This window comes from Thermobia domestica, chromosome 15 (assembly GCF_964235325.1).
Source record: "Thermobia domestica chromosome 15, izTheDome1.hap1.1, whole genome shotgun sequence".
NCBI lineage: Eukaryota > Metazoa > Arthropoda > Insecta > Zygentoma > Lepismatidae > Thermobia > Thermobia domestica.
Genome location: NC_137468.1, coordinates 50,995,645 through 51,019,722, shown reverse-complemented (window position 1 = coordinate 51,019,722; position 24,078 = coordinate 50,995,645). Strand labels below are relative to the sequence as shown.

Sequence of the window (24,078 nt, the reverse complement as noted above, 5' to 3'; positions counted from 1 at the left end):
CTGACGAAATAGAGAAAGATGCAGTAACATTACAACATCGATACTTCGAGAATTGAATCTTGGTTTGAAAGTAACTTCGTGTTGAGAATTTTTTACATTCTAATTTCTGTTACTTAATAGTGACGGAAACTAGATTTCGTATCGCTTGAAAATCAAAATAATAGAACAGAAGCTTTATTTGAACTGCATTTACAGACAGTTCCAACGAAACTTACATCCATTATCAATTGAAATCATGTTAGTCATGCAGTGCAGGTAAACAAAAAAGTCCTACAGTATTAACTATTACTACCGTTCAACGGAACAAAATACCCAAATATAACATATACCAATAAAAACAGCTTATTACCTTAAAAACATATGCAGGAGATTGTGAAACCCCATGTATAGTTTTCAAGAAAATCAAGAGAAATGGACTTCTTTGTTAACCTTAAAATTTGTGCTGTACGAGAACCATGTCAGTTGCTGACGTTAAAGTAATGTTGAAATATACCCTCATCACGCTCTTTATTACATCTTCTTTACGGAAATAATAAACACTTCTGACCAGAGTATATACACTTGTTTATTAAAAACTAAATTCCAGTGTAACAGTTTCATACGTTGTTGAAACTGTTACACTGGAATTTAGTTTTTAATAAACAAGTGTATATACTCCGGTCAGAAGTGTTTATTATTTCTTTAGTGAGCTCCAGAGTCGTGATGGATAGAGTTGCATCTTCATTACGCAATAGAGTAACATTAATAAGATATACTTATAGCCAGTGGCGTATTTACGATTTTGTTGCGGGAGGGGCTTTGTTAACTTTCGGGGGGGGGGGCTTTGCCTGGAAATGTGAAAATTCTGCAAAGATATTTCATTTACTTCACTATACTAAGTAAGATTTCGGGGGAGGCTTAAGCCCGGAAGCCACCCCCTAAATACGCCACTGCTTATAGGCAACAAACTCAGATAAACTTAAAATTTCATGTTGTTTAGCTTTATTATTGTAAAAATATAAGCCATGTATGTTAATTGTTAGATCACATAAGACAACGGCCTATAAGGAAATTCATATTTTTAAGCAGTTATACTTTAATTATGCCTAAATTAAAGTACCAGTACATAAGTAAACCTTAACTCGGTTGATTAATTAGAGTATATCGTCCTGTGCAGCATCAGGCCTATATGAGACGTGGACTTACTTTATCGGAACTATATCAGTTTCCAACGGAAATTAAATTACGGTCTACCGTGCACAAAAACTGTACGCTAACTATGTAACCAAGAAATAGCTTTTTATCTCACTTCAGACTGCAGGGTAATTATTTGATTGAGAATTCTTCATTGACACTAAAGTGTCCTAGATGAGTTCCCAGGCTGTTCCAGCTTGTAATAGACAACATCATGTATGTGAGTTTAACTCGGGTTTCTCCTATTTCCTCACACATTTCTATTCTGTCATTCCTTTAATGTTCACTTTCATTATTTATCAGTCCCCTTTTTTCATACACCCGTATTTGTAGATAAAGTAAAATTCAATGATTTAATTTTACTTAATTCACTTTAACCAAGCTAAGAAAGGTTAACTGCGTGAATTTACTCTAAAATAAATTAAGTAGCTCTAAAGTAAACTATGATGATATAAATCGCATAACAACGCATAAGATCAATGCATATTATGTCAAATACTGCTTTTGTAAAAAATATAAACGTATTTGAACTGTGATAGATAATTTATTTTCTAACCTACAAAATTGAATTTATGAAATTTTCTTCATAAATTTTCCTTGGAAAAGGTGCAAGATATAGGGGAGTGTATTATAAACGGGTGTTATTCTACAGTCAAGAAAGGTACATTTTTTTAATTACTGAGACCTACAGTCTCATGAAGAATGGTAAAAACTAGATTGTTTTTCTCAGAAAAGAAATAAAAAGATTATAAGTAAGATCAAATCTTTGGTTTATATTAAGTATTTATCTGCTAAAAGGTAGAGTTTTATGAACAAATTTTACAAATGTGTGTCGAGTTACGAAGTTTTTGAGAGGACTCTTGACCTCATTGTTTATGCGTTCTTACCCCTGCTTCTATTTAGATTACAACTGTGGTTCGGGATAGAAATCAAATTACGTACTACATTGTGTTTTTTTATAATTTGTCGAATATGAATCGCGTACAAGACAATGCATTTTATTTGGCATAGTATAGTTACAAATGTGATTAATGGATAGCTCCTGAGGCAAGTGGAAACCCTTGTAAACAGTAAAATTTATAACGGAGTTGTAGGATATAGACTTTAGGCAGTTAGATTCTAAAATTTGGGATACGCACGGACCATGTACTGAAGTTGTTTTCCATTGAAAAATGTACCCAATTAAATTAAATTAATCCCGTCTCGTCTTTACTCTTTAATGTAAACTTTATCAAGTTTCGTCTCGTTCGGATATATATGTAAAATTATGTTTTTTTCTCAAATATGTTCCCTTGTCTGCTTTAGAATTGAAGCATTCATCAGCAATTGAACATTGAACAGCTCATTTTAAATACATGATTTTAACAAGTTCCATATTTGTAGTTTGACGGGATGTCAGATTATTCACAATAAGTTTGATCCAATCCTGATTTCCTTTTATTGAACGCATTTTAATCAAAGGAAGTAATAATATTAGAAAGCTTGAAATGGCCCTTCCATCATATACGAAAAATCGATAAAATTTATACAGCATCTAGGAGGAGTTGCGAATAAACAACGTTATATTCATTTATATGTATAATTGAAATTGAACTTTAGACTTATATACATTAAAAAATTAAATATATCTTTACATCTGTTTGTGGGTCAAATGATATAGGAACACCAAGATATTTTGAATTCCATTAAAAACTAATGGCTGTGCGCATCAGCCCTTTAGTGTTCCTAGCGTTAATGTCAGAATTTCCACTATTACGTTAAGCTGTGCCAAAGTTAGTGGATAGAGTGAACACTTTATAGTGTGGGCATAACGTAACTTCACATTCCTTAAGTAGAGAAGAACCAAATTATGTAAACTGTAATTATGAATTAGAATGTATTCCTTTATTATTACAGGCAGAAAACCATTGGCTGATAAGAGGGATTATACCACTATAGAACGCATTGTTAGAAGAGGCCCACAACATGGAAATCTATTGAACAGATAGTATTCTGAACGGCATTATGTTATGTAATTAATATTTTATTATATTTAGAGAATATGCATAAATGTATGTGCACTTACAATATGTTCTATGCAAGTAAATATGTGGAAAAATGGTATAGTAAGTCCACATACTTTTACACCGCTGAACAGTTTAAATTTATATATAAGTGGATTTTCTAAACTTGACTCTACTATTGATATTAAAAACATATTAAATTTTTATATGTTATAAACAAATTAGGTTGGGTAACTGTCAGAAGACATATGTCTCACCATGTCTCAGAAGACACATTTGCGCATACATATTTATGTTTACAATATTTGCAAGATACTGATCTAGTTTTATAATTTAGTACGTGACATTGTAACACGCGACCTTTCTTACTACCTATTTCTCGAAATTTCATGTGTTAATTCACATATAAGAGAAGTCCGAGCACCTTTCCAGAAATTTCAATCAGAGCCAGGAGAGAGACCGACGTCTATTATTAAAGGTTGTTTGGGGTGCTTTTATAGTACTTCATCTCTATTTCTGCATAATTTCTACATTCCTTTACAAACTGGTTCCTTTCCATCATATTTACATTAATACTTTGGTACCTTTACGGCGGGAACTCATGTGGTTCGGATTCCACGTTCAGCAGTAGGTCCACGTCTCATATAGCCTCGCTGCTGAACGGGACGTAAAACTCAAAATCAACTCAATCAACTCAACTTTGGTACCTTTTAGTGCAAATGGAAATTCAACTTTAAATATCATATTATTAGTTATTAAATTACTGTCAAAGAATTTTATTTTTTTAATCTGCAAATTATTTCAAACTTTGAACTAAATAAAAATAAATGAAAATTAGACCCATGATTCTTATAATTTGGAAGATTAATTAAATAAATGGAAATAAATTCCTTCTCAGGAATATATATGACAGGGAAAAAACCGGGGAATATTCCCATTTTTTTTATTTTCCGTCGAACCTGGAATATTCCCACTGCCCATCACTAGCTGTATCCCACGTTATGTTAAGTATCTTAGGAGGAAAGTATAAATGCATATACACTTTTCTACATCCATCTCTTATAACTGTAGAATTTAGATAAACATTTCATAAAGTTTTGCTTACAACTCAGCAAGCTATTTAATGAGCAAATTTGTAGCTACGCAATGTTAAAAGAAGTATATTATTCTGTTTTTTTTGTGGGAAATTTTACAAATTGAAAAAATAAACAAATTATGTTTTGTTTATGAAATCTCCAACACGTTTGAAATTCCAACAGAAACAGGGTTTTTGATTAATCAATTTAACTGTATAATAGGAACATCGGCGATTAAATTTTTCCTGTGAAAAAAGTTGCGTTTAGTTAGATCAGGAGCGCATGTAGCCTGGGCCTTTGGGTTGGGGAATGACAAAAAGGAGTTTATTATTTATATATTTTTGAAACTTTTTATAGAAAACTCATGATATATCTATGATAATAAGAGTTCTGGTTCCCAGTTTTTGCCTTCTACATATGCCATTGTGTATGGTAGAATAATCGAAGAATTGCAAGTTAGTTGGATATTACAGTTTTTCTGTGAGTATCCGAAAAATTTGAAGACAATTTTACTATTTATTTATTTATTTATTATTTTGTAATCGTCGTAATGGAATATATAGCTTTTATCACAATTAAATACTTTCTATTACATACTGCTCTTATGATTTTATTACATCAATTTTTATTTTCAGATCTTGTTTCCACTTTAACGTATTTTATAGTAAATTAGGTAGCGCAGTTTAGGATCGGAGGGTAGATAAACGGGCCTCGTATTTTCCGTTCAAGTTCAATCACGACGTATTTTTAAGGTCCCAAATAGTATTAGCAGAAAATTTCAGCCAGGTGAAACTTCAAAAAGTTGGCCAAAATTACGGTAGAAAATGCGGGCAGGGTAGATTAGAAGGCTCCGCAGCTCAAATTTGATAACAATGAGTTCTTGAGGTCCCAAATTGTGTTTCCAGAAAATTTCAAACCACGGAAACATCACAAAGGTATCCAAAATTAGGATGGGACGTATCATCTATGGGCAGGGTAGATAAGGCCTGCGGAATTTTTATTTTAAATTTGATCACAATTTATTCCTGAAGTTCCAAATAGTATTTTGAAAAACTTTCAGATCGCGTAAACGATAAAAAGTTGACCAAAATTACTAAAGTATTTACCATCTAAGAGCAGACTACATAACAAGGTTAGCGCAATTTCAGTTAAATGTGATCAGAAAATGTAAATCAGGCTTGAATTAATGTTTTTGGAAGCATTTAAGTGAATAGGTTTAAAATTTTCCTACGTTCTTCCAAATGACAGTTTCAGTTTTTGAGATTGCACAAAGTTTAACGTGCCGTACTACGAGGGTAAGTCGGTAAGTATCTGCAGTCAGTTTTTAATAATTATTAGAAGAATAAATTGTTCTTATTTATATTATAGATATTTCAACATAGTCGCCATGTTTTCCAATGCACCTGGTCTACCGTTGCATAAGGTTTCCGATACCCACTGGAAGAAAGGATTTTGGTGGCGCAGGAAGCGCGGGTGTCAATTTCGTGTCAAGACTCGAATCCTGAGAATTGAAACGTAACAGAAAGATGCGTACAGCGTACAGAACGCGGAATTCGCCAAGATGCAACAGAACATTTTGTCTTCTTTGAACGAATCACCTCCCGAAGTATGTTCACATCTGTCTTTTCCCTTCCGATTGTCAGGATTCGAGTTTCGATCCTGATGACACCCCTGGCAGGAAGCCACAAATGCAACACTTCCTTCATCTGTTGATCGGAGCTCAATCGACAGCACCTGAAATCATCTTTAAATGGATCAAGCAGATGGTAATCCTGCGAACCGAAATATAGACTGTATGCAGGAGACGCCTACACCATAATACGCAGCGTCTGAAGGGTTTGAGCAGTGTGGACAACAAACGGTGTGTGGATGCACATTGTCATGCAACAGATGAATGCATTCCAACAATAGATCTCTGCATTTATTTTGAATTCCAGGCTTTGACTTGCTTAACAGCATGTCATTATAACGTTTATTGTTTATCGTTGACCCTTTTCGCAGGTAATGCTTCAGGATTGGACCTTGTGAATCCCAAAACACTCTGAGAATCACTTTCCCTGCAGAAGGCTAACTCTTCAATTTCTTCTTGATGGGAGATCCGGTGTGCGTCCATTCCATACTGTAGCGTTTGCCCACTTGTCAGTAATCCACTGTTCATCCAATGATGATTCGTAAAATAAAGATGCACCTACTTTCTCCCCAAATGGTTAACATTCATCGAAAAAATGAATTGAAATTCCTTTAGTTTAACGTCCCATGATTATGTTATTTTTGCTAAAGGGGGCAGATGATTAATGAAAGGGAAAGATTGTAAAATTAATTTTTGAGCTTTCACTGGGATTTCAACCCAGAAGCACGTACAACAAAGGCACATGCCCTAGCATTCAGACCAACGGAGATGATACCACAGTTCTCGAGTGGAAAGGTATCGGAATTCTTCCTCGGCTAATACTCGAGAAAATAATGTATTTGCCAATTGATAACCATACATTTAAAACAAACACAAGCATTGCAAGCAACTTTTAAAAATTGTTGGATACACTGCAGAGTGACGCTCTCCGCTCCCCTGTCCTAGCGCTTACCAAGAAACTGATTTAAACACAAGAGCAGCGCCCTCCTCGAAAAACTGCAGTAATATCCTGGTCAGGTAATAGTACACGTTTTGTGTATTTTTAATAAAGGTTTAATATACTGATTTTCAGCACCTTCACTTTAACGACTTGCAAGGCACTCAATTTTTTAGCAAACATCCGGATCCCTATTACCCCTTAGAATATACATTATAATGAAAGCGATATAATATCATCCCAATTTGGATTAAGACCTAACTATGTACCAAAAGTCATTCCATTTGACTTTGCAATTTAGCCGTGATGATCACGCACAAATAGTTACGCCCATTTTTATATATACTGATTTATATATTACAGTGATTAAAAATGTATTTTTTAGTATTTAGCTCCTATAAAAACTGATAAGTTGAAAGTCTCGAAAGCCAAGTAGTAGTATAAATTATATTGCTATTATGAAAATTACAAATACTAATATCCAAAAGTACCTGAAGTTCTTTCTTTACTTACACGGGATGCCCTTGAGCCTTAACCCACAAATGGGGAGGTGTGTATATATTTCCTGAAAGCTTGAGTCAAGGTAAAATCGAAACCGGTTACCAAAATTAGGGAAGTCTCATGGATTTCGCTCGAGGGCAGCACTTAACTCATTTTTCTTGAAATCTTTAAGCGTGCCCATGAAGTCCGTTGCAATCCCAAAAAATCTGAAACAGTAAGACAGATATGAATACAGAAAAAACATATCTTTCATCATTTCAAACGTATAAGGTATCAAAGTAAAATAAATTGTCCATTGTTTCTACACGGGGTCCAATTCGAAATTTTTAAATGGAATCGGGGAAGTCAACATGAACATAGTATGAATGTTGGTTTTAAAGGAAATAAGATAAATCAAGTTTCGACTATCCACGATAAGCCTGTGCAAAATACCTTGACTCAAAATATCAACACAATCTTCATTGCATAGTCTATGGCTACTCGTCTGAATCTGAAACGGTGGGATAGGCGTAAAAGATACAGATATGATATTATTTCAAACGTATAACAATTCAAAGTAAAAGAACATGTTTTGGATCCCTCTCAGGGTCCCAGACAGGATCCAACTCCAAATATCGAAATGGGAAAGGGGCTCAAGTTGAGTATCATATGTAAAGTGAAAGAAGATGAAACAAGTGTAGACTCTTGATGATAAGCCTGTGCTAAATTGTGGTGGGTTAAAATGTCAACAGAAGCGCCATTGAAAAGTCTGCCAACTCATATTAATCTGAAACGCTGAGACAGGTGTGAAAACAAATAAACAATCAAAAACTAGAATATATCAAAGTTAAAAACAAATGTCCCAGGATCACCCGCACGATCCAACACGGGGTCGAACTCAAAAATTTCAAATGTTAAGGACGGCAAATAAGCACATCATATGAAAGCCAGTGTTAACTAGTACAGAATTGGAAATTGGACAAGTCTACACTGTCGATAAGCATTCAAAATAGAAATTCAAAATATATTCATCGAAAAGTCTATAGCCACCCCTATACATCTGAAACGGTGAGAGAGACGTGAAAACAGGGTAACGTGTGTTCCATTACTTCATTAGTAGAACACACTGAAGCATTCTGTTTTATCAGATAGCCAGATTAGGTCCATTTAAAATGTATAAGTAGGAAGGGAATTTGTTAGGCATATCGTTTAAAAAGCGTTGTTAAACAAGAGATGAAGGCCATATACTTTTCAATGACGCTTGTGGTGACATTTTGACTCACCATCATTTTGCACATGTTTATCGTCAAAAGTCGATACTTGTTTCATCTTCTTTCACTTACCATCAGCTCTCATACGATACTCACCTTGAACCTCTTTTCCAATTCAACCTTTTAAGTTGGACCCCATGTGGGACCCTGCGAGGAACCCTGAAACATTTTTTTACTTTAAATCATTACGCATTTGAAAAAATGAGGTATCTGTGTTTTTGTTTTTATACCTATCCCACCGTTTCAGATTCATACCAGTGGCAATAAACTTTGTAATAAAGATTGTGTTGATATTTTGACCCACCGCTATTTTGCACAGGCTTATCATGGAGAGTTGAGAGATGATTTGTCTCTTTTTATTTGACACCAACTTTGATAGGGTGGGCAAATGGATCTCTCTTTCCATTTAAGCGAATTGAGTTGGACCCCATGTGGGACTCTGCGGAGGACCTTGGGACAATTTATTTTACTTGGATACGTTGTACGCTTGAAATGATGAAAGACATGTTTTTTTGTTTGTTTGTTTTCATATCTGTCTCACTGTTTCAGCTTGTTTGGGATTGCTACGGCCTTTATTGACAAGCTTAAAGATATTAATACAAGTGAGTAAAGTGCTGCCTCCAAGTAGAAAGCATGATAGCTCCCCAATTTTGGTCACCGGCTTGCATCTTACATTGACCCAACATTTTTAGGAAACATATACATCACCCCCACTTTGAGGGTTTAAGTTTAAGTACATCCAAGGTTAAATATTCTCATCTCAGGTAAGTAAAAAGAATCAAATTAAAAAAGGGCTAGTGTTCAGAAGATGCTCTCTACAATCCACTGAGCAGAGTTAGTTGGTAGTTTACAGTGGGTAATGGTGGGTGGGTAGGTCAGAGTGTGTCGCAATGAGCCATGGTGGGTGGTGGCGCGCAGTGAGTCACATGCTGACAAACGACCGCTCTGAAAACTTGAACTACTTGAACCACTTGAACCAATCCCCACTCCATCTCTGGTTATAACACATGTCGAAGAGCATTACCACATTATTTTAACATTTTCTGACATAATTATTCTGTAACACAATGCAAAACCTCATTCTTCCAGTTTCAGTCACTATAGAAGAACAAAAACCAGCATTTAGAAATATATACGTCTATCGTAAAATCCCGCGGAACGACACTTGAATCCAAAATAATATAACATTTCTATGTATTTATATACCTCCTTCGCTAGAGAGAAGTAATAGCAGAAATATACATATATGTTGTATCAAATCTTATTTTAAGTATCTTAGCAGGAAAATTTAAACGCTTATAATCGACTTGATACTCTTTTCTTATAATTTTAAAATTTACATTAACAATTCATAAATATTTGCTTACTACTCTGCGAGCCATCTATTTGGAACATTTGTAACTAAAAGAGTTAAAGTTATATATTAATCTATTTGTTATTTGCGAATATTTTTACGGGAGAGTTGTGAAAATAAAACATGGAGGCCTAGGTTCTTTTAAAAGAAATTTCCAATCACATGTAAGAAAATTATTGTAGTGACAACTTAGAAGTAATAGCTAATTTAAGACTGAAATAATACTCTGCCATCGGTATATCAATAGAAGAAACAAAGTAAGTACATTAATTGCTAAATTTAAAATTTTATATGCATTTATTGTAATGATTATTCATTATCGGACTTAGGAAGATAAAACTGATTAAACTTATTGACTGCGCAAATGGCCACGACTTCTTACATTGTTAATTAAAATAAAGAAAGTTTGAAAGAGAGAGAAAGAAGAGTCAAGGAGAAGGTAAAAGAATGAGAGGAGGAAGAGAAGAAGAAGGAGAGGAAAGAGTTAGGAAGGTCTTCTGACCGCTACATTGAAATATTCAAACAAACCAAAATTCACTTGTCCCAATAAGAACGACACCCTATGTTTACACTCTGCAGCTTGCTAAAGTATATATGCAAACACGATTTGGTGTTATTTACTTATTTACATTTCTAACATGCACATTGCTATGTAAAACGATGCATATGTCTCTACTGTACTCATTTATAAATGTATATATTCTGAAATCAACAAATAGAGTATTCGAAAAAAACAAAGGAAAAAGAAAAGTTTAAAGTTGTGAACTATCAACAATTCGTTCTCGACGACGGATTTAGCGTTCTGCATAACAGAATATAGTTAAGATTTTACGCAGAGTTAACTGTATTTATCTTTTGTTTATCTGACAACAGACAATATAAGAAATTCTAGCTAAATCATTAATAGTTCTCTCTAAATATTTAGCTACTCGCTGAAATTGTAACCGTCAAATTGTCCTGAATATATGCTTAAAACAGTCGTTTTTAAGATCGCCCGGCTTCTTAACTATTTCAGTCAAAAAAGACTCGCATTGTGCGATTATTTCCTCGCGTCAGATGGCAATATAAGCTGAAAATAAAATTTGCACAAAGAAAATGTAATGTTTTTACTATTAAGAACAAAAATTGCACATTCCACATCACGAAACAAATATTTAGATTGAAGCCGGATTTGATTTATAGATGAACTAGGTGAAGGAGATGAAGAATTTGAAAGTCAACATTATATTGTGTGTTTAGTTTAATTCTTTTAGATGTAATAAGAGTATATTGAAATACTTGATTTATCCTATCACGATAATCCTTTAATCAGGCATCTTATTATTTAATAATTATTTATAGTGGTATGTGGGAGTTTGAATAAACTGGTATTGTGTTATAGTAATTAAATTTAGAAGTATAATATATTAATAATAATTAAAACTTGAAAATCTATTAAATCCTCTTAATTAACCTGAGATACCGGCTAAAGGTATATTAATAGGCTTAACGTATCCAATATATGCTAGTTTTTACAGCATATGTGTGAGGAGAAAATAAATATACTTGTATAGGATACAATTTTGTTTGAGGGGGGAAAAAAACAAAATTGTATCCTAGACAAGGGGGAGAATTGTTTTATTTAATACCAATTTTTATCAATTGAATTAAATCAACAGTTAATATTTATTAATTTTTGACGTTATAAATTAACGATAAAGTATTATCCTGGCTTTTCTTCTCTTGTTTATCTAGTTGTACATGTAACCTTTTGGGCAAGGAATGGTTATTATTTATCTTGAAGGTGGGTAATGAAGTTTTGGTTAATCGCAGTACTTGTTTTTGTTTATTGATTAATGTCTGAAACAGTTAAGGTTTATGAAGGCCCGGCGAAATTCGTGCCAGCTGCCGCGGTGAGACGAGGGGGCTGAAGGGAAGAGCAGTGACGGTTAAGGTGTAGTTATAATTTGAATTAAAGGATCTTGTCTTTTTATTTTTAGGTGAAATTATTATTTAAAATTAGTGTGTTCTATATTTGAAGCTATGAAATTATTTGTTAGACTAGGATTAGATACCCTATTATTTTTAATGTGAAATGTAATACCTGGGTAATAGTAGTTATGTTCTTGAAACTCAAAGGATTTGACGGTATTTTAGGCTGTTCAGAGGAATCTGTCCCGTAATCGACAATCCACGATATATTTTACTTACTGTTGTTAGCAGTTTGTATACCGCCGTAGTTGAAGGTATTAAGGAGAGGTTAGAAACCTTCATTATCTTTATTGAGAGAGACTTCAGGTCAAGGTGCAGCTTATCAGTAAGAGGAGATGGGTTACAATGGAATGTTTATACGGATTTTATTATGAAATCATTTAAATGAAGGTGGATTTGAATGTAATATTAGTTATGTTGCTAGTATGAGTAGGGCTCTAGAATATGTACACATCGCCCGTCGCTCTCATTTGCTTAGATGAGATAAGTCGTAACATAGTGGGTGTACCGGAAGGTGTGCCTAGATTGAATTAATAGCAAAATAGAGCTTATTAGTTGAGCTATTCGTTTACATCGAGGAGGTTTCTGTGCAAATCAGATTATTTTGATTGGAGATGTACTTATATATGTGCATAATTTTATTTAGGACTAAGTGAATCAACTTTAATTAATGTTATTGTATTGGGTATAGAATTAATTCGTTGATATTATAGTTAATTAGTACCGTGAGGGAATGTTTAAATAGGTGAAATTTTGTTTTAGGGAAAGAAGACGTAGAATGTCGTACCTTTTGTATCAGGGAGCATTAAATAATATTATTATATAATTATTTCCCGAAATGGAAAGAGCTAAAATATTATGATATTATAGGTAGCATACTATTTATGAATTTTATTTTAGAGGTGAGATGCCTTTCGGTTTCCATTATATCTGGTTGTGCAGGAATTGAATTTAATTCAGCTATGGCTAGACTTGTTGTAAACTTAATTTTTATAGTTTTTCCATAAGTAATAGTAAGGGGGATTTGCTCTTTACTTTTATAATTTATAATGTGATTTTGTGTTAAATGAAAGATGTGGGCTTAGAGGTAGCCATCATTTGTGATTTTGTTATAACTTATTTGAGTTGTTTATCATATTTTATTACATTTAATTTATTACTGTACTTTTACCTTGAATTAGTTAAGGTAACTTATAATGGTGCTATGAGTATATTAGAGAGAATGATTAAAGGAATTCGGCAAAAGTTCCTCCGCCTGTTTATCAAAAACATGTCCTTTTGTTAAAATAGAAGGTCTGACCTGCCCAGTGAGGCTTTAAACGGCCGCGGTATCTTGACCGTGCGAAGGTAGCATAATCATTAGTCCTTTAATTGTGGGCTTGTATGAAAGGTTGGACGAGTGGGAGACTGTCTTTATTCATAATGTTGAATTTTACTTTTGAGTGAAAAGGCTTAAATAACTTAAGAGGACGATAAGACCCTGTAGATCTTTATATTTAAGTAGTAATTTTTATATTTGGTAATAGATGAATTTGTTATTTAATTGTTACGTTGGGGTGACGAGAAGATAAAATAAACTCTTCTTAATGTAGTTACTTTTAAGTATTTTTATGATCCTTTATTGATGATTATTAGACTAAGTTACCTCAGGGATAACAGCGTAATTTTTTTTGAGAGTTCATATCGACAAGAGAGATTGCGACCTCGATGTTGGATTAAGATTTTATCTAGGTGCAGAAGCTTAGTGTATGGGTCTGTTCGACCTTTGAAATCTTACATGATCTGAGTTCAGATCGGCGTGAGCCAGATCGGTTTCTATCCTTTATTCAGAAATAGTACTTTAGTACGAAAGGACCAAGTACTAATAATATTTATTATTAGGGAATAAAAATAATGAATAATTACTTTGGCAGATAAGTGCATTAGATTTAGGATCTAATAATGGATGAGTTGGTCCAGGTAATAATGTATTATGATTATATTATAGGTGTGGTTTCTTATTTGATTTTGATTATTTGTGTTTTAATTGGGGTTGCGTTTTTAACTTTATTAGAGCGGAAGGTTTTAGGATATATTCAAATTCGTCGGGGCCCTAATAAGGTAGGTATTTGTGGGTTGCCTCAGCCTTTTGCGGATGCAATTAAATTATTTACTAAGGAACAAGTTTTTCCTACTATGTCTAATTATTATCCTTATTACTTGGCTCCTGTTTTTAGATTATTTTTATCTTTGTTGGTATGATTAAGTATTCCTTATTTAAGTATTATATTAACTTTTTCTTTAGGTTTATTATTTTTTTTATGTTGTACAAGTATGGGAGTGGATACTGTAATAATTGCTGGTTGGTCATCTAATTCTTCATATTCTTTGTTAGGAGGCCTTCGAGCAGTAGCACAAACTATTTCTTACGAGGTTAGTTTAGCTTTAATTTTGTTGTCTTTTGTATTTTTAGCTGAGAGATATAGATTGTTGAATTTTGGTTATTATCAGGAAGAGCTATGATTTTTATTGATCACGTTTCCTTTAGCATTAGTTTGGTTTGCTTCTTGTTTAGCTGAAACTAATCGTACTCCTTTTGATTTTGCAGAAGGGGAGTCAGAGCTTGTTTCTGGTTTTAATATTGAATATAGAGCAGGGGGGTTAGCTCTCATTTTTATGGCTGAATATGCTAGTATTTTGTTTATAAGAGCCTTATTTAGAATTTTGTTTTTAGGACATGATATTTTTTCTGTTTTGTTTTTTTGTAAGGTAGTATTTATTTCTTTTGGCTTTATTTGAATACGAGGAACGCTACCGCGATTTCGTTATGATAAGTTAATATATCTTGCTTGAAAGTGTTTTTTGCCTTTATCTCTTAATTATCTTTTATTTTTTGGGGGTATGAAGCTCCTTTTTATTTCTTTTTTAATTTAAGTGTATTAAATTAAGAATAAGTTCTTAGAGCTTTGCTCTGTTGTATGTTTTCAAAACATATGCTTATTCTCAGCCAAAGAACTAGATTTTATTTAGTAGGAAATCTCATAGGGAGGAGATATATGGTACAAATAGGAAATAAGCAAAGTAAATAACTGTGAGAATTTGGCCCGTTAGAATATAGGGATCTTCAACTGGCCGAGCGCCGATTCAGGTTAAAAGGATTACTGTGCTAACTATGATTCAGAATATAATTTGGTTGATAGGGTAAAACTGTAAGCCTCGTATCTTTCTAGTATGAAAGAATGGCATAATTATTAAAATGAGGATTGATATTACTAAGGCAATGACTCCTCCAAGTTTATTAGGAATGGAACGAAGGATAGCATAGGCGAATAAGAAGTATCATTCTGGTTGAATGTGAACTGGAGTAACTAAGGGGTTCGCGGGAGTGAAATTTTCAGGATCTCCTAGTATATAAGGATTTCAGAGGGTGAGTAGTATTAAGGCTGTCATTATTGTTAAGAATCCGATAGTGTCCTTAGTTGAGAAGTAGGGATGAAAGGGAATTTTATCTTGATTTCTGTTAAGGCCGAGGGGGTTGTTAGATCCTGTTTGGTGGAGGAATAAAAGGTGTACTATTGATATGGCAGCTACAATGAAAGGTAAGAGAAAATGAAAAGCAAAGAATCGGTTTAAGGTGGCGTTATCTACAGCAAATCCTCCCCAAATTCATTGTACTAGTATTGTTCCCAGGTAGGGGATAGCTGATAGTAGATTTGTAATGACTGTTGCCCCTCAGAACGATATTTGACCTCAGGGGAGAACGTATCCTACGAAAGCAGTTGCTATAACTAGGAGTAGGATAGCGACTCCTACTCTTCAAGTATGGAGATAAAGGTAAGAACCATAGTATATTCCTCGGCCGACATGCAAGTAAAGGCAAATGAAGAAAAAGGATGCCCCGTTGGCGTGTAAGGTAAGTAGCAGTCACCCAAAATTTACATCCCGGCAGATGTGGATTACTCTATTGAAGGCTAATTCAATTCTTGATACATAATGTATTGCCAGAAATAGGCCAGTGGCGATTTGAATAATTAAGCATAAACCGAGAAGAGAGCCAAAGTTTCATCAATATGAGATGTTGATAGGAGCTGGAAGATCTACTAAGGCGTTATTAGCAATTTTAAAAAGAGGGTGATGCAAGCGAATTGGTGTTGACATATGATTTAGAGGGCCGAAGGGGACCTTGATATAAAGAAGTAATCTTTACTACTGCAATTAATGTAATAAATAAATATTTTGCTAGTATAATAGTATTTATTAAGATTGATGTTATATAAAATTTTATGCCGGGAATTTCTTGATAATTGGTTAAATAGTGATGTGGGTCTGGCAGTGAAATTATATTTGGGAGTAGAAGAGGGTCAATAATTATTATAGTAATTAAGAGGGGCGGGGCTAGGAAAGTTAGTAAGAAAAGACTAGGCGCTAAGGAAAATATTTCATTTGATGCTAGTCTTGTGACATAAATAAATAAAACCAATATGCCCCCTAGAAAAACTAGGAAGAGAATATAAGAGAATCAAGGGGATTCTCTTATAGTTGAAATAGTTAAACAGGTAGTGATAGTGTTTACAATAAGTATTAGTCCTATTGATAGGGGATGAGATATTTGGATTAAGATGAATCTTAGAACTACTAAAATTATAAGTAATGTTCAGGTTATTTTGATTTCAAGAGGTAGTTTATTAAAAATATTAGTTTTGGGGACTAAAGATAAGTTTTTTACTTTCTCTTGATGCTTTTAGAATTCTATTCATTAATGGTTTACAAGACCAACGTTTTAATTAAACTATAAAAGCTTATGAAAATATTATTTATTTTGTTTTCTTGTTTTCTAGTTATTTTAGGAATAGCTTGTTTTGTTATTCAACGTAAGCATTTATTGATGGTTTTATTAAGACTTGAGTTTATTGTGTTGATAAGTTTTTTACTTTTATCTTATTCCTTAGGTAGTTTATATGTTGAAAATTATTTTTGTTTATTATTTCTAACATTTAGTGTTTGTGAAGGTAGTTTGGGCTTGTCAATTTTAGTGTCTATTGTCCGAACACATGGGGGCGATTATTTGAATTCTTTAGTTGTACTACGATGTTAAAGTATTTAATATTTATGTTGTTTTTAATACCTTTAGGTTTTAATTTTAAATTATGGTGAGTTGTTCAGTTTTGTCTTATTGGGGTTTGTTTCTTATTTATAATAAGAAATAGTATAGGACTGGTCCCTTGGGAAGTAGGTTATTATTTGTGAAGAGATAGTTTGAGATATTCATTAATTTTGTTAAGTATTTGAATTGTTATTCTTATAATTATGGCTAGAGAAGGTGTGCTAAGAAGTTCATTTTATAGTACGAGTTTTATTAGTTTAGTTTTATTATTACTTGTCTTACTTTATTTGAGATTTTCTTCTTCTAGATTATTTATGTTTTATTTTTTTTTTGAAGGGTCATTAATTCCTACATTATTTTTGATTTTGGGTTGAGGATATCAGCCCGAGCGAGTGCAAGCAGGGATATATCTGCTTTTTTATACCTTGTTTGCTTCATTACCTCTTTTAATTGGTATTTTTTATTTGGAATATATTAAGGGGAGTTTATTGATGGTTAGTATAATAAGTGTAATAGATTTAGGAATTACGTATTATATATGATATTTTGCTTTAGTTGTTGCTTTTTTAATTAAAATACCTATATTTCTAGTTCATCTTTGATTACCTAAAGCGCATGTTGAAGCACCTGTAAGTGGTTCGATAATTTTAGCGGGGGTTTTACTGAAGCTAGGGGGTTATGGATTATTACGTATTATATATTTTATAGAAAATGTAGCTGTAAGTATAAATTTAATTTGATTTGGTATTAGAGTTGTAGGTATTTGATCAGTTAGACTAGTGTGTTTACGACAGGTTGACGTGAAGTCTCTAATTGCTTACTCTTCTGTTGCTCATATAGGGTTAGTGTTGATGGGATTACTTACAATGGGATTATGAGGATTTAGAGGGGCTCTTACACTTATGATTGCCCATGGTCTGTGCTCCTCGGGATTATTTTGTCTTGCAAATATTTCTTATGAGCGTTTGGGAAGTCGAAGACTGTTGATTAATCGAGGAATATTATCTTTTATACCAAGTTTAGGATTGTGATGATTTTTATTAAGAATTGCTAATATGGCCGCGCCACCGACGTTAAATTTATTAGGAGAAATTAGCTTGTTAAATAGAATCGTTGGTTGATCTTGGCTGAGTATGTTAGGCTTGGCTTTGCTTTCTTTTTTTAGAGCTGCTTACAGACTATACTTATACTCGTATACTCAGCATGGAATGCCTTATTCTAATTTATATTCTTGTTGGGGAGGAAGAGTGCGAGAATATCTGCTATTGATATTGCATTGATTACCTTTAAATTTATTGATCTTTTTTGCGGGGCCGAGATTTTTATGATTGTAGTTGCTTGAGTAGTTTAGAATAAAATTTTAGTTTGTGGAACTAGAGAAGGTTTATTGCCCTTAGGCCATGGTTTGACCTTTTTCAATTTGTGTAACTAGATTTGCCTTTTTAAATAGAATAAGTATTTTTTTATTCGTAATAGGCTTGAGTTTTTTAATTGAGTGGGAAGTAATTTCTTTTAATAGAAATAAAATTATTATAACTTTTCTATTTGATTGAATATCATTTATATTTATAAGATTTGTACTTTATATTTCTAGAATGGTAATTTATTACAGTGAACAATATATAGGGTCTGAACGATATCTTAATCGATTTATTATACTCGTATTAATATTCGTTCTTTCTATAGTTTTATTGATTATTTCTCCTAATTTAATTAGAATCCTACTTGGATGGGATGGATTAGGCCTAGTATCATATTGTTTAGTTATTTATTATGAAAATGTGCGATCTTATAATGCTGGTATATTGACTGCCCTTTCCAATCGTATTGGAGATGTAGCAATTTTGTTAGCTATTGCTTGAATATTGAATTATGGAAGTTGAAATTATGTCTTTTATTTACATAGAGTTTTAAGTAATAGTGAGATAGTAATTATTTCTAGCTTGATTATTTTGGCAGCAATAACGAAAAGTGCACAGATTCCTTTTTCTGCATGATTGCCGGCGGCAATGGCTGCTCCTACGCCAGTATCGGCATTAGTGCACTCTTCTACACTTGTGACTGCTGGAGTTTACTTATTAATTCGTTTTAGAGATGTTTTATTGAGTGTTTATATAGGAGACGTGTTGCTTTTGTTATCAGGATTGACAATATTTATAGCTGGTATTGGTGCCAATTATGAATATGATTTAAAGAAGATTATTGCTTTATCAACTTTAAGTCAGCTTGGCCTTATAATAATAATTTTGTCTATAGGGTTTCCTGTATTAGCTTTTTTTCATCTATTAACACATGCTTTATTTAAGGCATTACTTTTCTTATGTGCGGGGGCAATTATTCATGGTGTAGGGGACACACAAGATATTCGTAGAATAGGAGCACTTGTAAGTCAAATGCCTCTTACTTTGTCTTGTTTAAATGTAGCTAACTTGGCTTTGTGTGGTATACCATTTTTAGCCGGGTTTTATTCTAAGGACTTAATTTTAGAAGTTTCTTCTTTATCTTTAATTAATATAATTAGCTTTTTCTTATTATTTTTTTCTACGGGCCTAACTGTATGTTATTCAGTACGTTTAAGATTTTATTTAACGGGAAGGGGCTTTGGGGGCACTAATATTCATTCTATTAGTGATAATGAAGGTTGAATTATATGTAAGGGAATATTAGGATTAGTAGTGATGGCAGTTTTGGGAGGTGCAACCTTGAGTTGATTGATTTTTCCTGCTGTTAATTGTATTGTTTTACCTTTACACCTGAAAATAGGGGCCCTGCTTGTAAGTGTAGTAGGCTTGTGGGTTGGTATTTTACTATCAAGTTATTCTATTGGGCAGTCTTTAGTGTGTATAAAGTTTTATTTTAGTTCTACAATAATAGGAAGTATATGATTTTTACCTTATCTATCAACAAATTATATTATTAAATTGCCTTTGTACGTAGGTGGGGCATATTATAATAATATCGATCAGGGGTGGAGCGAATGTCTTGGTGCTCAAGGCATATATAGTAGTTTTAAGGACGGTTCAATATTGATCCAACAATCACAAGACAATTTATTTAAGATGTATTTATTAATTTTTTTAATTTTTACAATTCTCCTTTGTTTCTTTATGTTTGTATATTTAGGTAGCTTATATTGAAAGCATAGTATTGAAGATTCTAAGAAGAATATGTATTCCCTAAATAATACTCCCTGAGAGTACTCTCTTTTTTACCTCGAAAAGGTAATGTAATATTTATACTAAGGGGGTTAGCTATTATAGTAAGAGATGTTAACGGTCTAATCCGCTAAAGATAAAAGTTAGCAGCTTCTTCTTGATTATTCACATCTCCTTAGTTGGGGCATAAATCCCAATAGTATCATTAACAGTGAAATGCCTCTTTTTGGCTTCAACTAACAAGTAGGGGCTAAGAGGCCAAGGGTCAGGTCGAAACTGAATGCAATTGTTTGCTTCCTACTTATGAGATAAGTTGACAGCAACACCTTTTGGATGCAAACCAAATATTATATTTAACTATTATCCCACTAATTAGTCAGCTCATGTTAGGGAGCCTTGGTTTCATTCGTGATAAAGGCCTATTAATAGGATGACTAAGAATGTTAGTCTGATGAGAGATCAGGATAGTATATTGGTGCTGTTAATGGTAATTGTTATCGGGAGTAGAAGAGCAATTTCTACATCGAAGATGAGAAAAATTACAGCAATGAGGAAGAATCGAAGAGAGAAAGGAATTCGGGCGGATGACTTAGGGTCAAATCCACACTCAAAGGGGGAATTTTTTTCTCGGTCATTAATAACTTTTTTAGAAAGGAGTGTTGAAATAGCTATAACAATTAAGGAAATAGTGATAGTTAATAAGCTGGTTGTTAAGACTGTATTAATTGCCTATTTCATTTAAGTGATCCTTTTGATTGGAAGTCAAATATACTATATATATTAAATAGGCTAGCCTCCTCATCAATAAATAGAAATATAAACATCAACAAAATGTCAGTACCAAGCGGCGGCCTCAAATCCAAAATGGTGGGTAGGAGAAAAGTGTGAGAGAAGGTGACGTAATAAGCAAGTGGCTAGAAATGTGGAACCAATAATAACATGAAGGCCGTGAAATCCTGTTGCTATAAAGAATGTTGAGCCATATACAGCATCTGCAATAGTGAATGGGGCTTCATAATATTCATATGCTTGTAAAGCAGTAAAGTATAGACCTAGTAGGATTGTAAGTAGTAGGCCCTGTGTAGCTTGAGTGTGATTGCCTTCTATTAGTCTATGATGAGCTCATGTTACAGTAACGCCTGAGGCGAGTAGAATTGCAGTGTTGAGGAGGGGAATATGTATTGGATTAAATGGGACAATACCCGCTGGAGGCCAGAAAGACCCAATTCCTACTGTGGGTGCTAATCTGCTGTGGAAGAAAGCCCAGAAAAATGAAACAAAAAAGAATACTTCAGAGATAATGAATAAGATTATACCTCAGCGAAGACCTAATGTAACTTGTATTGTGTGTAATCCTTGGTATGTTCCTTCTCGAGTGACATCTCGTCATCATTGAATTATAGTTAACAATGTGATTAATATACCTAGGAAAAATAAGGAAGGATCATATTGCTGGAACCATTTAGTAAGCCCTGTGGTTGTGATTAAGGCGCCTAGTGCTCCGGTAAGTGGTCAAGGGCTTTGGTCAACAAGGTGGTAGGGATGATTTTGTGGTGCTGACATAAGTAACTTCTCTTGAATATAGTGTAACTAGGACTGCAAATACATATGATTGAATTACTGCAACAGCGGATTCTAGTATTAGAAGGGTAATTTGTCCAATTATTAACAATGAAAGTATAGAGAGAGATAAGGAAGGGCCTGTGTTACCTAATAAGGTTAAGAGGAGATGACCTGCAATTATGTTTGCTATTAATCGAACGGCTAGAGTTCCAGGGCGAATGATGTTACTAATTATTTCAATGCATACTATAAATGGTATAAGAGGGGCAGGAGTTCCGGAGGGAACTAGATGAGCGAATATATGTTGGGTGTGGTTGATTCAGCCATAGATTATAAAACTTAGCCAGAGAGGGAGGGCGAGGGTTAATGTAAAGGTTAAGTGACTAGAGCTGGTAAATACATAAGGGAATAGGCCCATAAAATTATTAAATAAGATAAAGGAGAATAAGGAGATAAATAGGAAGGTTCTTCCTTGATGACTAGTAGGACCAAGAATAGTTTTGAATTCCTTATGAAGAGTTAAGGTAATTTTATTTCATAGAATGTTTGATCGTCCTGGCAGAAATCAGAATGGAATTGGAATAATTAGAAGTCCAATTACTGTTCTAAGTCAGTTAAATGATATGTTTATAATTGAAGTAGAGGGGTCAAAGGTTGAAAAGAGGTTTGTTATCATTTTCAATTTATGGTTGTTTTCTTAATATTGGTGCTGTTTGAGTAGGGATGAGGTGTGTTTGAATTAAAATATATAATGGATGCAAATAAAAGATAACATAAGGAAAATATAGTGAATAACACGAGTCATTTTAGGGGAGATATTTGTGGGATAGAAAAATACTATTAAATAGTAATTTAAGCTTGACATGCTTATGTTATAGTTTAACTAATTTTTCCATTGGGAGTAATTGTTAATTTACTATTTTTTGGTTTAAGAGACCATTGCTTACTTTCAGCCACCCAATGAGAGTTCTTGTATTATTTTTGTTATTCAGTTGATAAATACTGAATGAGGACAGACCTCAACGACGATTGGCATAAAACTGTGATTTGCACCACAGATTTCTGAGCATTGACCGAAGAATAGGCCTGTGCGTGTGATATTGGCTGCTACTTGGTTTAAGCGCCCTGGAGTAGCATCTGCTTTAATACCAAAGGCGGGCATAGCTCATGAATGGAGAACATCAGCAGCGGTAATTAAGATGCGAATATCAATATTGATAGGTAATACAATGCGATTGTCTACATCTAGTAGGCGAAATGAATTGGGATTTATTTCATTAATGGGAATTATATAAGAATCAAATTCTGTTAAGGAAAAGTCAGAATATTCATAACTTCAGTATCATTGATGTCCAATTGTTTTAAGGGTAATTGCTGGTTGATGAATTTCGTCTAGTAAGTACAGGAGTCGTAAGGATGGAAGGGCAATAAAGACTAATGTGATAGCAGGCAGAATTGTTCAGATAGTTTCTAAGGTTTGCCCTTCTAACAAGTTGCGATTAATATATGTATTTGGTAGGAGGGAAGCTAATAAATAACCTACGAGGACTGTAATTATAGTTACAATGAGTATTGTATGATCATGAAAAAATACTATTTGTTCTATTACCGGGGATGCTGCATCTTGAAGACCTAGCTGATTTCAAATGGCCATTTCTAAGGAAGAATAGTATTCTTATGTTTGGGGCTTAGGCCCAATGCACTTATCTGCAACCTTAGAAATTTGTTAGTAAAGGAAGTTCTGCATAACTATGTTCTGCTGGTGGTAGGTTTTGAAATCACTCTAAAGATGTTGTTTGTTGATCTGAAAAGACTACTGGCCGAGCGCTTGCGAAAGCTTCTCATATAATAATTACGAGTACTAGGACGGCGACGAAGGAGAGGAATGACCCGATACTTGATACTATATTTCATGTAGTGTAGGCGTCCGGATAATCTGAGTATCGCCGAGGTATTCCTCTTAGACCTAAGAAGTGTTGAGGGAAGAATGTGATATTTACTCCTATAAATATTACTAAGAATTGAATTTTTAGTCATGTGGGGTTTATCGTTGTTCCTCTAAATAAAGGGAATCAGTGAATAAGTCCCGCTATGATAGCAAAGACGGCACCTATAGATAGTACGTAGTGAAAGTGTGCTACTACGTAATAAGTGTCGTGGAGAACAATATCTAGGGATGAATTTGCTAGTACGACTCCTGTGAGACCTCCTACAGTGAATAAGAAAATGAAACCCAAAGTTCATAGGATTGAAGGTGAATAAGTTATATGTGCTCCGTGAAGTGTAGCAATTCATCTGAATACCTTAATTCCTGTAGGCACAGCAATGATTATTGTGGCTGCAGTAAAGTAAGCACGAGTATCAACGTCTATACCGACAGTA

At 33.7% G+C, this 24,078-nt stretch overlaps 2 pseudogenes; both read left to right on the top strand.

Annotated features, from left to right (window-relative positions):
- The first annotated feature begins 16,962 nt into the window (after positions 1-16,962).
- LOC145671483 (NADH-ubiquinone oxidoreductase chain 4 pseudogene) lies at positions 16,963-18,306 on the top strand (annotated as a pseudogene).
- A 129-nt stretch (positions 18,307-18,435) lies between these two features.
- Positions 18,436-20,115, top strand: LOC145671482 (NADH-ubiquinone oxidoreductase chain 5 pseudogene; annotated as a pseudogene).
- Positions 20,116-24,078: the final 3,963 nt, after the last annotated feature.